Source organism: Dasypus novemcinctus, chromosome 13 (genome assembly GCF_030445035.2).
Source record: "Dasypus novemcinctus isolate mDasNov1 chromosome 13, mDasNov1.1.hap2, whole genome shotgun sequence".
NCBI lineage: Eukaryota > Metazoa > Chordata > Mammalia > Cingulata > Dasypodidae > Dasypus > Dasypus novemcinctus.
In genome coordinates this window covers 113,876,532-113,889,681 of record NC_080685.1, presented here as the reverse complement: position 1 = coordinate 113,889,681, position 13,150 = coordinate 113,876,532, and the positions used below count along the sequence as shown (strand labels likewise).

Genomic DNA, 13,150 nt, shown 5'->3' with positions numbered 1-13,150 from the left:
AAGCAAAGGATTCTTACACAGTATCCCACCAAGTGCATGGGAAATAAAAGAAAAAAAAAACACATAAATTTGCCTTCATTAAAATTTAAAACCTTTGTTGCATCAAAGGACATTTCCAAGAAAGTGAAAAAACAACTTACATAATAGGAGAAAATAATGCTAAACTATATATTTAATAAAGGTTTAATATAAGAGTATATAGAAAATTACTACTATCAAAGACAACATTGTTTTAAAAATTGGCCATGGACTTGGAAAGATATTTCACTAAAGAAGATAGTCAAATTGCCAAAAAGCATATCAAAATATTCTCAACATCATTGGTCAACAGGGAAATGAAAATGCAGTCCACAATGGGATACCCTCTCATAGTCACTTAAATGATTAAGAATTTTTAAAATCTGAAAGTAAAAGTGTTGGTGTGGAAGTGGATAAATAGGAATCTTAAAACATTGCTGGTGGCATTGTAAAATGTAGCCACTTGGAAAATCATTTTGGTATTTTCTAAGAAATTTGAAAATAGATTTATCATATGACCCTGCAATCCTTCTTCTTCATATATACACAAAAGAACTGAAGCAGGGACGTAAACAGATATGTGTAAAACCAATATTCATGGCAGCATTACTCACAATAGACAAAAGGTGGAATCAACATGTATTAGTGTTCTCTAGGGAAACAATGGGCAGGAGACATTGCAATATAGTGTGAGATTTTATAAAATCGTCTCACATGACCATGCACAAGTCCAAATTCCCAGGGCAGTCTGCAAAAAGGGGCTCTGATGAAGGTCTTTGATGAGTTCCAAGGAGATGCTGGCTGTCCATGAAGAATTGGTAATTCTCTCTTTGAATGCTTATATCACTTCCCCTTTTATGGCCTTCAACTGGTTGGATGGGATATCATTCATTGCTGATGGCAATCTCCTTAATTGATTATAGATATAATCAGCCATCTATGCAATCAACTTACTGATGATTAAAGTCCATGAAATGCCCTTGTATTACAATTAACCCAGTGCTTGCTTGACCGAAGAACTGTGCACCACTACCTGGCCAAGTTAACACAGTAGCCTAGCCGTCAAACAACCCAAGAGCACATCAACATATAAATAAATTAAAATATGTCATATACATACAATGTAATATATTCAACCACAAAAAAAGTAATGAAGTTTTGATACATGCTACATTATGGAGAAACTTGCAGACCTCATTTGAGTGAAATAAGCCAAACATCAAAGAACAGATATTGCATATTATTTACATGAAAGAACTGAAATATTCAAAGTCATAGATTTAGAAAGTAGATTACATGTTACCAAGGGCAAGGGAAGCAGAAATCAGGAGTCAATGCTTAGGGGTGTAGATTTCCTGTTTGGGGAGACTGGAAAACTTTGGTAAAGGATGGTGGTAGCACAACATTTTAAGTATAATTAATGCCACTGAAGTAAATGCTTAAATGTGGTTGTATTTTACCACAATAAAAAATAGGAGCAAATGTAGTCATCTTGTATATTAAAAGTTTAACAAATAGAACCTTGGCCTAGTCTTATATACTGCCAAGAATAACCTCCTGAAGACCTCCTTGTTCAAATGTGGCCTCTCTCTAAGCCAAGCTCATCATATAAATGCACTGTATTCCCCCTAGCATGAGACATAAATCACAGGGACAATATTCCATAGCACTAAGGGATTATTACCAAGTGCCAACTAGCAATGCATCTTGAAAAAGACCTTGAACAAAAGGGGAAAATGTGAAATAAAAATGAGTTTGTACAGCTGTATTCGTCAGTCAAAGGGGTGCTGATGCAAAGTACCAGAAATCTGTTGGCTTTTATAAGCATGTTTATTTGGGATAGAAATTTACAGTTATAAGGTCCAACTCAAGGTGACATAAGAGGTACTTCCTCACTAAATGTCTGTTGCCATATGTTGAAGCAAGATGGCAGGTGATATCTGTGAGGGTTCAGCCTTCCTCTTACTCTTAAACCTCCATGGGCCCAGCTTCTTCCAATCCCAGCTGTAGGCTGGCATAGGGCTCACCTGCTCTGTTCCCTTTAACTGCAAACTATCAGGCTAATTGATCATCTCTCCCCTGGTTTCCAGCATCAAAACAGTACTCTCCTCTGCTGTGTCTTTTTCTGTGTTCATCTGTATTTGTGACCATTTTTATAACCCACCAAGGGGGCAGGGACTCTGCCTTGCATGCCCTAATGGCATGGCCAAATCAAAGCTCTAATGATGATTTAATCAAGTAAATGTAAAGCCTTTGAATTTAAATCAAAGGATATCATACTCAGATAAACAGACCAGTTTACCAACATAATCAAAATCTGTTTTTGGAATTCATAAATAAAATCAAACTGCCACACTCCACCCTCTGAATTCCAAAAAGACATTACAATATTCAACAAACCTTATTTCAGTAGCCATGTTAAGTACAAAATCACATCACAATCAGTTTATAGAAATAAATTTGTTTTGGGGCAAAGTCCCCTCTAGCTGTATACCTGTGTAACTTAAAAAACAATTTATTTGCTTTCAATATGCAAAGAGGCAGACAAGGGTTAAACATTTACATTACCATAAGAAGAATTTTGGAGGGAAACATGAGTAACAGTTTCCCAACTGTTCTGAAAATCTGCAAGATATATTCCATTAGATATCAAAGTCTGAGGGTCATTCTTTTTTTTGGGGGGGGTCTTTATTTATTTTTTGAATGTTACATTAAAAAAATGTGAGTCCCCCTATATCCCCACACCCCTCACCCCATTCCTCCCCCCATAACAACAACCTCCTCCATCATCATGAGACATTCATTGCACTTAGTGAATACATCTCTGAGCACCGCTGCACCTCATGGTCAATGGTCCACACCATAGCCCACACTCTCCCACAGTCCACCCAGTGGGCCATGGGAGGACATACAATGTCTGGTAAACTGTCCCTGCAGTACCACCCAGGACAACTCCAACCCCCAAAAATGCCCCCACATCACATCTCTTCCTCCCACTCCTTACCCCCAGCAGCCACCATGGCCACTTTCTCCACACCAATGCCACATTTTCTTCAATTACTAATCACAATAGTTCATGAATAGAATATCAGTAAGTCCACTCTAATCCATACTCTATTCCTCCATCCTATGGACCTTAGAATGGTTGTGTCCACTCCACATCTATATCAAGAGGGGCTTAGATTCCATATGGATGCTGGATGCAATTATCCTGCTTTCAGTTGTAGGCACTCTTAGCTCCCTGGTGTGGTGGTTGGTCATTCTTAAGATGATGGTGTCTTCTCATCCTTGTGGCCTCTTGGGGGCCTGCTCTTTCCACAGGCTTGCACAATAGTCTTTTTCTTGATTCCACCCTCATCAAGCATCTGGGTAGCAACTGAGCTCCAGAACCCCCTTCAAGAACATTGGGGTAATGGCCACAATTTATCCCTCCCTGGGGTAGAGTCTCAACCCCCTTAGTACAGTGAGGTGGATGCAACACTTTCCCTCATCTCTATACAGGCCTAACCCACTCAGAGCAATGAGGCGGTAACCTGCTTTCTCTAGTCTATGGGGGATAGACCCACCCCTCCCAGACCTATGGGTGTTGACCTTACTCTCCCCAACCCTTGGGGAAGCTCCTCCACCCTCTTTTTAGCCTAAGGTGGTAAAACTCTCCCTGAACAGTAGGATAGACTATGCAATCTCTTCAACTGCCAGGGCAAATTCACCCTTTCTGTACATATGGGTGGGGTTCCTCTCTTGGCCCAAGGAAATGTCTTAATTCCAGACACCAGTTTCCATGGTCTCCCTCTTTTTTTTTAATTAACTTTGTAATAATATTACATTAAAAATATATATATGAGGTCCCATTCAACCCCACCCCCCACCCCAACTCTCCCCCCCCCCCCCAGCAACACTCGTTCCCATCATCATGACACATCCATTGCATTTGGTAAGTACATCTTTGGGCACCTCTGCACCTCATGGTCAATGGTCCACATCATGGCCCATACTCTCCCCCATTCCATCCAGTGGGCCCTGTGAGGATTTACAATGTCCGGTGATTGCCCCTGAAGCACCATCCAGGGCAGCTCCATGTCCCAAAGACGCCTCCACCTCTCATCTCTTCCTGCCTTTCCCCATACTCATCAGCCACCATGTCCACTTTTCCAAATCCAATGCCACCTCTTCTATGTGGACATTGGATTGGTTGTGTCCATTGCACCTCTATGTCATGAGGAGGCTCAGATTCCACATGGATGCTGGATGCAATCCTCCCACTTTCAGTTGTAATCACTCTAGGCTCCATGGTGTGGTGGTTGTCCTTCTTCAACTCCATCTTAGCTGAGTGTGGTAAGTCCAATAAATCAGATTGTAGGTGCTGGAGTCTGTTGAGGCTCAGAACCTGGCTATCACATTGTCAGTCCAGAGATTCAAATCCCCTAAATATATCTTAAACCCCAACACTAACTGCACCTCCAGCACATTAGCATGAAAGTCTTATGAAGAGAGATCCCATCTGAGTCCAGATTCATCACACATAAACACCATTTCCAAAGAGGGGCCATCTGACCTGGTAGTTAACCCCATCGGCCATGACCATAACTCCCATGGGTCTCTTTAGCCCTCAAAGGAACCAATATCTGGGGGTTGTATCTGTTTTATCTGTCTCTCAGACTCTGCTCAATTGTGCATAAGGGCAATCCTTCTGACAGCCTCCAGACTCTTTTTAGAGACTCGTAGCCATATAAACTCATTTCTCCTTTCCATTTCCCCCTTACATTAGGTCAAACAGCATTTTAAAGTCATGTTATTTTATGTAGACAGGGATATTCTGCTGATCCGCATTGAACCTTCTGTATAAAGTCATTTTCCAGTTGCATCATCAGTTGGTAGTTGATAGTGGTCCCTCGGTGCCAGGGAGGCTCATCCCTGGGTGTCATGTCCCATGCTGGGGGGAAGGCATTGCATTTACATGCTGAGTTTGGCTTCAAGACTGGCCACATTTGAGTAACATGAAGGCTGACAGGAGGAAATTCCCAGGCACAATGCTGCTCTAGGCCTTGTTCTTATTTTAGGCTTATCAGCGCACAAGCATAGTCATTAGCATCAGGGGCTCACTGTTGAACCCTCACTCCCTCCCGGTCCCCGCTGCCTCACCTGGGAGACTGTCGCTGCTCCCCTAGGGACCACAACAGAGCACCCCTGGCCAGGAACCCAGTACTCCCCCTGCTGTGGTTTTTAATAGTTGCCACTATGAGTATATCCAAACATTACCATGCACCCTGGACATATGTTCTGTACAGCTCCCTGTCAGCCATATATCACCTGTCAATGGTATCCTATACCAGTATCCCTCCATTGCCATTGTTGAAACATTCTGTGATCCAGAACTCCCCGAAATTTGAAGCCCAATATAATGTCAGGGTCCCTTACTAGGGAATGGCATATAGCGATGGGTTTAAAGGTTAGATAAAGAATACGTGTTGACTTGGAAAAAATTCTACATCCTATCTTTTTTTTTTTCCCCCTAATTATTGAGCTTCTCCTCACAGGAGCCCTAGGCCACAGCAATGCATGTATATAATATACAGCACTCCCATACATCCACCACAAAACCTTTTCCCTTCCACAGCGATACCCTTACACCCTATTCACATCATATTTACTTAACGTGATGTACAGCGTCTAAGACAATAGCTTTCTAACAAGGTGACATCTGTGCTTACATTGTGGTGCATACTTTAGGATACACATTTTTTTACATTCTTAGTTATCCTATGTTTTACATTATGGTTTACATTATCAGTCTGTCATCTCCTATATGTTATTGTGTAATATTACATGTTTTATATCCATCCTTGTGTACTCTCAAGAAACTCTTCTCTTACCCCCCATTTACCTTGGTTCCACACATTTAACGTCCATTTTCCCTTCCACCTTGGTGCCCACAGTGACAGCCAACCTCTGTTTCCCAAGGAGCCACTTCCAGAGATAGATGGAATAGTGTTCAGGGCCTAACTTGCTCAACTGCCCCAATGCCCTGGGAGCCACCCTTTCTTTCTAGGGATACAGTTCCCTCTATTTGATGGCATTAGTCCTCCCCAGGATGTGGGTCCACCCCCACTCTCACTACTTGGGTTTCTTCCCCATGGTGTCACCCACTCTGGCAGAATGAGCATTTAGACACTGCCCAGGAGCCCGTCCTGCTCAGACCCTCCCCTCCGAGCGTTCTAAACAGGTAACCCTCTATATTATATTTTGATATGATTTTCTCGGCATTTTACTCTCCACCAACACCAGACCCTCTCCTGTGTTCGTATGCTATCCCTCCCTTCCCCACTTTTGGGCATTGTTACCCATCCGCCCCTCCCCGGCCACACTCAAACCCGCAAAGCCCCAACCAGAGGCAACCCCTTGCCCCCCTTCTATCTCTTCTTTGTGTTCATACTTACCACCATCTCGTCTTAAATTCCACCCCTGCAGACATCGGCTCACATCCTTCCTCCACCCTCTGATTTCTTGTAAGCCTATCGTTCAGTCTCTTGCTATCTAGGGCAGCTTGGTTATTTCATATCATTGAGGTCATGTAGTATTTGTCCTTCAATGTCTGGGTTGCTTCACTCAACATAAGGTTCTCAAGATTCATCCATGTTATCACATGTGTTTGTAGTGTGTTTGTTCTTACAGCCAAGTAGTATTCCATTGTGTGTATATACCACATTTTATTGATCCACTCATCTGTTGATGGGCATTTGGGTTGATTCCAACTTTTGGCGATAGTGAACAGTGCTGCTATGAACATTGGTGTACATATATCGGTTTGTGTCCTTGTTTTCAGTTCTGCTTGGTATATAACCAGCAGTGGTATTGCTGGGTCATATGGCAAATATATGGCTAGTTTTTTGAGAAACCACCATACTGTCCTCCAGAATGGTTGGATCCTTCTGCATTCCCACCAGCAGTGGATGAGTGTTCCCCTTACTTCACATCCTCTCCAGCACTTGTAATCTTCTGTGTTCTTCATAGCTGCCAATCTTATGGGTGTAAGATGGTATCTCATTGTGGTTTTGATTTGCATTTCCCTGATAGCTAGAGATTTGGAACATTTTTTCATGTGCTTTTATGCCATTTGTATTTTTTCTTCAGAAAAGTGTCTGTTTAAGTCTTTTTCCCAATTTTAAAATGGGTTGTTTATCTTTTTATTTTCAAGATATAGGAGTTCTTTATATATGCAAGTTATAAGTTTCTTATCAGATATATGGTTGCCAAATATTTTCTGCCACTGTGTGGGCTCCCTTTTTACTTTCTTGACAAAGTCCTTTGAGGTGCAGAAGGCTTTAATTTTGAGGAAGTCCCATTTATCTATTTGTTCTTTTGCTGCTCGTGCTTTTGATGAGATATTCATAAATCCATTTCCTATTACAAGGTCCTGTAGATGTTTCCCTACACTGCTTTCTAAGGTTTTTATAGACTTGGCTCTTATATTTAGGTCTTTGATCCATCTTGAGTTGATCTTTGTATAAGGTGTGAGATGGTAATACTCTTTCATTCTTCTACATATGGCTATCCAGTTCTCCAGAAACCATTTGTTGAATAGGCCACTCTCTCCCAGTTGAGAGGGTTTGGTGGCTTTATCGAATATTATGTGGCTGTATATGTGAGGTTCTATATCAGAGCTTTCAATTCGATTCCATTGGTCTGTATGTCTCTCCTTATGCCAATACCATGCTGTTTTGACTACTGTAGCTTTGTAGTATGTTTTGAAGTCAGGTAGTGTGATTCCTCCAATTTCGTTTTTCTTTTTCAGTATGTCTGGCTATTCGGGGTCTCTTTCCTTTCCAAATAAATTTCATAGTTAGTTTTTCTAGTTCCTTAAAGAAGGCTGTGTTGATTTTTATTGGGATTGCATTGAATGTGTAGATCAGTTTTGGTAGGATAGACATCTTAATAATGTTCAGTCTTCCTATCCATGAACAAGGAATAGTCTTCCATTTATTTAGGTCTTCTTTGATTTCCTTGAACAATCTTGTATAGTTCTCGGTGTATAAGTTCTTTATCTCTTTAGTTAAATTTATTCCTAAGTATTTGTGAATGGTATTTGTTTCTTGATTTCCTCCTGATCTTGCTCATTATTGGTGTAGAGAAATTCTACTGATTTTTGTGCATTGATCTTATAACCTGCGACTTTGCTGAACTCATTTATGAGTTCTAGAAGCTTTGTTGTAGATCTCTCAGGGTTTTCTATGTATAGGATCATGTCATCTGCAAATAATGAAATTTTGACTTCTTCCTTTCCAATTTGAATGCCTTTTATTTCTGGTTCTTGCCTCAGTGCTCGAGCAAGTACTTCTAAGACAATGTTAAATAGGAGTGGAGACAGTGGGCATCCTTGTCTTATTCCTGAGTTTAGAGGGAAGGAGTCTAGGATTTCTCCATTGTAAACAATGTTGGCTTTAGGTTTTTCATATATACTCTTTATCATGTTCAAAAAATTTCCTTGTATTCCAATCTTTTGGAGTGTTTTTATCAAGAAAGGGTGCTGTATTTTGTCAAATGCTTTTTCTGCATCAATAGATATAATCATGTGATTTTTTTCCTTCAATCTGTTTATATGGTGTATTATGTTGATTGATTTTTCTTATGTTGAACCATCCTTGCATACCTGGGATGAATCCCACTTGGCCGTGGTGTATAATTCATTTAATGTGTTGTTGAATATGATTAGCAAGTATTTTGTTAAGTATTTTTGCGTCTAGGTTCATTAGATAAATTGGTCTGTAATTTTCCTTTCTTGTGATGTCTTTGTTTGGCTTTGGTACTAGGGTAATGTTGGCATCACAGAAGGAGTTGGGTAATGTTCTTTCTGTTTTGATTTTTTGGAAGAGTTTCAGCAGGATTGGTGTCAGTTCTTTCCGGAATGTTTTGTAGAATTCACCTGTGAAGCCATCTGGCCCTGGGCTCTTCTTAGTTGGGAGATTTTTAATAACTGATTCTGTCTGCTTGTGATTGGTTTGTTAAGATCATCAATTTCTTCTTTTGTCAATATGGGCTGCTTATGTGTTTCTAGGAATTTGTCCATTTCCTCTAGATTGTCATTTTTGTTGGAATATAGTTTTTCAAAGTATCCTCTTATGATAGTCTTTATTTCTGTGGGGTCAGTGGTGATATCGCCTTTCTCATTTCTTATTTTGTGTATTTGCATCTTCTCTCTTTTTTTCTTTGTTAGTCTCGCTAAAGGTTTGTCAATTTTGTTGATCTTCTCAAAAAACCATCTCTTGGTCTTGTTTATCTTTTCAAGTGCTTTCTTATTTTCTATTTCATTTAGTTCTGCTCTTATCTTTGTTATTTCCTTCCTTCTTCTTCCTGTTGGGTTACTTTGTTGTTGTTTTTCTAATTCCTTCAAATGTGCAGTTAGCTCTTCAATTTTTACTCTTTCTTCTTTTTTCATATATGAATTTATGGCTATAAATTTTCCTCTCAGTACTGCTTTTGCTGCATCCCATAAATTTTGGTATGTTGTGTTATCATTATCATTTGATTCAAGGTAGTCATTGATTTCTTTTGAGATTTCCTCTTTGACCCACTGTTTTTCTAAGAGTGTGCTGTTTAATTTCCAAATCGTGGTGTGAAATCTGGGCTTCTGTCCCTTGCAAATTTCCAGCTTGACTCCACTGTGGTCAGAGATATTGTTTTGTATGATTTCAATCTTTCTGAATTCATTCAGCCTTTCTTTGTGGCCTAGCATATGATCTATCTTGGAGAATGATCCATGTGCGCTTGAGAAAAATGTATATCCTGCTGTGTTTGGGTGTAGCAATCTATATATGTCTATTAGATCCAGCCCCTCTAATATACTGTTCAGATGTTTTGTTTCTTTGGTGATTCTCTTTTGAGATGTTCTGTCCAGAGTTGATATTGGTGTATTAAAATCCCCCACTATCATTGTAGATGTATCTATTGTTTCACTTAGTTTTTCCAGCGTTTGCCTCACGTATTTAGAGGCACCCTTGGTAGGGGCATAAATATTTATGATTGTTCAATCTTCTTGACAGATTTTCCCTTTCACTAAAATGTAGTATCCTTCTTTGTCTCTCACAATGGTTTCACATTTAAAGTCTATTTTGTCTGATATTAATATAGCTACTCCTGCCTTTTTTTGGTTAATGTTATCTTGTATGATTGTTTTCCAGCCATTCACTTTCAATCTCCATGGATCTCTGGGTCTAAGATGTGTCTCTTGTAGACAGCATACGGATGACTCATATTTCCTTATCCAATGTCCCAGTCTGAATCTTTTGAGAGGTGAGTTTAATCCGTTGACATTCAGTGTTATTACTATCAAGGAATTATTTGTGTTAGCCATATTTTGATTGGATTTGTGTTTGTCATATTTTGTTTGTATTTTTTTTGTCTTTTTTGTTGTTTTTGTTGCTCTTATACTCTTCTCCAACTCTGCCTTTCCTGTTTTTTCCTTTCTTCCTGCAGAACTCCCTTTAGAATTTCTTGAAGGGGAGGTTTCTTGTTGGTATACTCTTTCAGTTTCTGTTTGTCTGCGAATATTTTGAACGCTCCATCATGTTTGAATGCTAGTTTAGCTGGATAGAGTATTCTTGGGTGGAATTTTTTTCCTTTAGTACCTTGACTATATCATTCCACTGCCTTCTTGCCTCCATGGTTTCAGATGAGAAATCAGCACTTAATCTAATTAAGCTTAACTTGTATGTGATGGTTTTCTTTTCTCTTGCTGCTTTTAGGATTTTCTCTTTGTCTTGAGCATTGGATAATTTGACAAGTATATGTCTTGGGGTGGGCCTGTTGGGGTTTATGACTAGTGGAGTGCGCTGTGCTTCTTGGATATGCACATCTGTCTCTTTCAGTAGATTTGGGAAGTTTTCAGCCATTATTTCCTGCAACACTCCTTCTGACCCCTTTCCCTTCTCTTCACCTTCTGGAATGCCTATAATACATATGTTTGAGCGTTTTGCATTGTCATTCAGGTCCCTAAGTCCTAACTGGATATTTTCTATCTTCTTATTGACCCCTTCTACTATCTGTTTGATTTCTGATGTACTGTCTTCCACATCACTAATTCTCTGCTCTGTCTCTTCTAGTCTGCTGATATTTGCTGCAAGTGTATTTTTGATTTCTTGAACTGTGGTGTTCATTCCCATCATATCTGTTATGTTTTTGCATATGTCTGCAATTTCCCCTCCAAGTGATGTCTTCATGTTGTTAACCTCTTTCATTACTTCGTCAAAATTTGTCAGTGATAAATGTTCTGAGATCTTTCATTGCTTGTGCAAAGTTTTGCTCCTCTTCGTGATTTTTGGTTTGTTGAATGGATTCCGCCATGTTTCCCTGATTACTGGTTTGGTTTGTAGATTTTTGTTGCTTTCTGGTCATCTCTTTATCTTGACGGATTTAATCAGTTCCTTAGCTTCTTTGTCTATTCTTGGAGGTTAATTAGCTGTTATTTTTGCATAGGTGTTATATCTTCTCTTTGTCACTTTTTTCCTTCTTATTCTAATTTCTTGCTGTTGGTTAAGTTCACTTTAAAGGAAAGTATATTAGTGTTGGGGAAAGGCAATTTTGTGAGCAAGGGAAAAGTGTATAGTAGTATTGGTGATTTATGTTAACAAAGGAAGAATATGAGATCTGGGAGGATGGAGGTTAGATTCATGTAAATTGTGTAGAGTTATAGCAGTAGGTAGAGTACTTATTATGAGGTAGATGATTGAATATGGGAGGAATGTGGTATGAGCTAAAAAGCTATTGTTTTCGTGAGAGAGGGGAAGAGAAAAGAAAGGTACTAGTTTCAAGTGTGGATAACAGACAGAAAACAAAACAAAGGTATTAGGAATTAAGACTTAGACCCTTCATGGATCGAAGAAAGGGAGGTGGGAGGTGGAATATAGGAGAGCCAGTAGATGGTGGCGGATATCAAGATCTAGGGGAAAGAGGATAGTGTAGGTAGCCTAAATCAGTTCACACAGAAATGAGGCAGTGGAGGATGAGAAATCCCAGCAAATGTGAGGTGTTTCCTGCCACACCTATTGTATAATTGAGTTAAAATAAACTAAGTAGAATATGAGGGACAAGAGGGGAAGAGACAACAGAAAAAAAAAAGAGAAAAAAAGGGGGTGAAGGGATGAGAGGAAGAAAGGAAAAGAGGGTGGGCAAAGGGTGGGGAACAGGTAGGGGAAAGAAAAAAAAACAGATATACACGAACCAGAATTAAAACACCCACTACACAGCACCTACCACACAAAAAAAGACCTTAAATAACTGAGTAAAAAAAGACTTTGGGGGATACGCTGTGAGAGAAGACTCGGGGATAATGCGGTGTTAGCAATCAGGAAATTGAACAAAGTAAAGAGTAAGTCAAAATAAAAACAAAACAAAATGAAACGATAAAGAAAAAATGCCAACATTGAAGGCTAGGGCATTTAAGGACCTCAGATGGACCTCAGTGCGTGATGGATTCAGGGATGGAAAGTCTGAGATATTGAGGACTCAAGAGGTGTGAGTCTCTGTGGTGTGGGCCACCAGAGTTTAGGTAATTCAGACCTGGCAACCTCCAATCTGGTCAACAGGAAGCCTGGGAGCCCCGCAGTGTAACTCAGCCCTCAGTGATCCCCACAGCTGGGTGCCAGCCCTATGGGGGAAGTCAGATCTGCAAACTCTATATTGTGACTGGACCCTGCAATTCACTTACTTAGCTGGGCTCATTAGTACGTGTATCTTTCACTTCAGCTTTTGGACAGCTCCCGTCCTGTGATTCCAAACCACTGCCACTAGATGGCGCCTCTACACCGCAGCCACTTTACTAGTACAGATCCGAAGCCCGGCCTGTGACGCCGAAAACAGATTCCAAAAACCGGAATTCCCAAGCTTCACAGAATATTCCCTAATCGGCTTCCAGGTGTGTCCCCCTCCCTTGCCGCAGCCTAAAACAATTTTCCAATTACGTCCCTTTTTTGCCTACAGCCTATTTGGGTTGGAGACCGGCTGCTGGGCTTTTGGGGGCGGGGCTTCGGGCGGAAGCTCTACTGTTTGTGCTCACAATCAAAAGTTTCTCCCGCTTCACAACAAAACACCGTCTATCTTCCCAAATTGATCCGCAAAGGTGACCCGTCGCATCAACCCA

General features: G+C 40.2%; 1 pseudogene; it reads left to right on the top strand.

Moving 5' to 3' along the window:
• The window catches only part of LOC101432548 (tyrosine-protein kinase Fyn pseudogene), a 95,529-nt pseudogene that overhangs the window by 78,022 nt on the left and 4,357 nt on the right, over positions 1-13,150 (top strand).